Source organism: Borostomias antarcticus, assembly GCF_949987555.1.
Source record: "Borostomias antarcticus genome assembly, chromosome: 17".
In the NCBI taxonomy this organism is placed as follows: Eukaryota; Metazoa; Chordata; class Actinopteri; order Stomiiformes; family Stomiidae; genus Borostomias; species Borostomias antarcticus.
Genome location: NC_140250.1, coordinates 21,099,497 through 21,102,739, shown reverse-complemented (window position 1 = coordinate 21,102,739; position 3,243 = coordinate 21,099,497).

Here is a 3,243-nt window from a genome sequence, read left to right as displayed (position 1 = left end):
ACAAGCAATTCTGATCAGAGATCTGCCACTCATGGGTGTCTAGTCCATTCATAGGCCGAGCAGTGACAAATTTAATTATTTCCACCTGAAAAAAAACATAAGGGGTATGTATGGCGTTTATTTTTTTTCAGACCAAATTTATTTCTATCTACAATCTTCATGAACATGCACAGGTATGTAGTACAAGCAATTCTGATCAGAGATCTGCCACTCAGGGGTGTCTAGTCCATTCCAAGGCCGAGCAGTGACAAATTTAATTATTTCCCCCTGAAAAAAAACATAAGGGGTATGTATGGCGTTTTTTTTTTCTGACCAAATTTCTTTTTATCTACAATCTTCATGAACCTCCACAGGCATGTAGTACAAGCAATTCTGATCAGAGATCTCCCACCCATGGGTGTCTAGTCCATTCCTAGGCTGTGCAGTGAATATTTTAATTATTCCACTTGAAAAAAAAACATAAGGGGTATGTATGGCGTTTTTTTTTCTGACCAAATTTCTTTTTATCTACAATCTTCATGAACATTCACAGGCATGTAGTACAAGCAATTCTGATCAGAGATCTGCCACCCAGGGGTGTCTAGTCCATTCCTAGGCCGAGCAGTGACACATTTAATTATTTCCACCTGAAAAAAAACATAAAGGGTATGTATGGCGGGTTTTTTTTCAGACCAAATTTATTTCTATCTACAATCTTCATGAACATTCACAGGCATGTAGTACAAGCAATTCTGATCAGAGATCTGCCACCCATGAGTGGGAGGGAGAGAGGGTGGGGGGGATGGAGGGACAGAGGGAGGGGGAGAGAGGGAGGGAGGGTGGGAGAGAGGGTGGGGGGGAGGGAGGGACAGAGGGAGGGGGAGAGAGGGAGGGAGGGTGGGAGAGAGGGTGGGGGGGGAGGGAGGGACAGAGGGAGGGGGAGAGAGGGAGGAAGGGTGGGAGAGAGGGTGGGGGGGGAGGGAAGGACAGAGTGAGAGTGAAGAGAGGGAGGGGGGAGAGAAAGAGGGAGGGAGAGTGTGGAGAAGGGGATTACAGAGTACCATGAGGAGATACAGCGCGTCTACAATCCAAACAGAAGGACGCGCATATTCACAACCCCGGGTCTCAGTCAGAGGGAGAGCTAGCACCCGCGGGGCCGGCTCCCGCACCTCTCCCCGCGGGCGACACCTCTCCTAAGGGGCCCGCTACATCACTGTGCTGCACACAAATAGATCTCTCAAGATCTCTACTAACCCTGCTCTGCCTTCCCTCTCCCTGGTGCCTCTCTCTCTCCCTCCTATCTTCTAACCAGGTTCAGTGGATGCCCCACTGTCACCAGCAGACCTCACGAAGTCCGATAGATACCCTCTGTGTCTATTGTGGATGATGTAGCATGTCCGTAGAATATTCTCTCCCCTATGATGTTTTTAGCCTCTCTCACTCTGAAATGTAATTCAATGCAATGTATTGCTTCATAAATGTTCTTAGCCGGTAGACAAACATACTCCTGGAGCTTGCTCGATCGCCTTGTTGAGAGGGGTCAGGGAAGAATTTTTACAGCTCACTTATCTGGCCCCCGGGTGATTACTGTTTTTTTGCTTCCCTCTGGAATATGTAGAGAGTGGGTCGTATGCCCACCTCCCTTGTTCTCTGTAAAGCGCATTGTGTTGCCTCTGGGTATGAAATGCGCTATATAAATAAAGCTTTGATTGATTGATTGATTGAAGTGTGTGAGCCCGAGCGAGGGTGTGTGTGTGTGTGTGTGTGTGTATGTGGTACGTTTGAAGCCTACAGGGTGGATGGGCTTTGTCCTCAGCTCAATATTGCTGTCACAGATGCTTCGACATGAATTATGGAAATGTTGAGGTGACAAAGCGCAGCTTGCGCACACACGATCGCACGCACACACACACACACACACAGAGACCTCAGAATTCAATAAAAATGTCTGGGTGAGTGAGAGGGGTGTGCTCATGCTGGTCTCTCTCTCATCTCTCTCTGCCAGTGAAACTAGAGGCAGCAGGGAAGGAGACCTTGTTGTGGTGTCGTCTCCTAGTTTATGACTCAACAGTCATTGTTGAGTGGATGTCACTTCTTGTTTTGTCTATAAAGAAGTTGTGTCAGAACCTCTGATCAAAGGCTTTTTAAGACGTCGTGCACTGATTTCAAAAGTCAGCTTTGCCCAAAAATGTGACACCCACACCCACACACACACTCTCTCTCTTTTTCTTTCTTTGCATGACCGTGAGTCTGTTCCCCAGAATGTCCTTGGGGGGGAGGGTTTGTTCTCTTAAAGGAACATCATGAAAAGGCTTGTGGGTCCATAACACAATAACATCATCATTCAGGGTGACAGTAGAGTCCTCGCAATGGGTTGTTCACACCAACACACGGACACCAACGCACACAAATAGACACACACACACATACACACATAACTGAGTGCATTCTTCCCTCCAGAGGGTCTTGGGGACAAGGTCAGATAGTGCGTACTCTTCATGTTTAATTGTTGTTATTGAGTCTATTTCTGCACATATGGCTGGCTGTGTTTATTCTACTAAGCTTAATGTTACCACTCGTTGCTTCGAGAGACTCTATTGGCTAACTATTTTTCCAACGGCCTGTATTTCACGTCATAGGGGCGGCTGTAGCTCAGTGGTAGAGCGGGTCGTTCAGTGATCGAAGGGTCAGTGGTTTGAATCCCAGCTCCGACTGTCCACATGTCGAAGTGTCCTTGAGCAAGACACCTAACCCCCAAATTGCTCCCAATGAGCAGGTTAGCACCGTGCATGGCAGCTACCGCCATTGGTGTGTGAATGTGTGTGTGAATGGGTGAATGAGAGGCCATTGTAAAGCGCTTTGAGTGCCGCTAAGGTGGGAAAAGCGCTATATAAGTGTAGTCCATTTACCATTTACCATTTATCAACTACGGGACCCAATCAGGGGCTGCGTCCCCACTGGAGGGCAGAACAGCAGTTAGGACGCAGTCCATGATTGGCCCGGTTGTATTGTAATTTCTCCAAATCGATGTGGATGGGAAGATGTACAGACTGATCGTGGAGAGCAGAATGTGAGCTCTCGTGATTAGGATGGCAACGCCATGCAGGCTGGAAGATGACGACACCTAGGATCCCAACCAACAACCCAGCCTGTTCCTCTCACGCCCCGAACCTCTCTCCCTTCACCTCTCCTATCATCTTCACTGTCCCATACAGATACAGACTGACCCTGTGTGTGTGTGTGTGTGTGTGTGTGTGTGTGTGT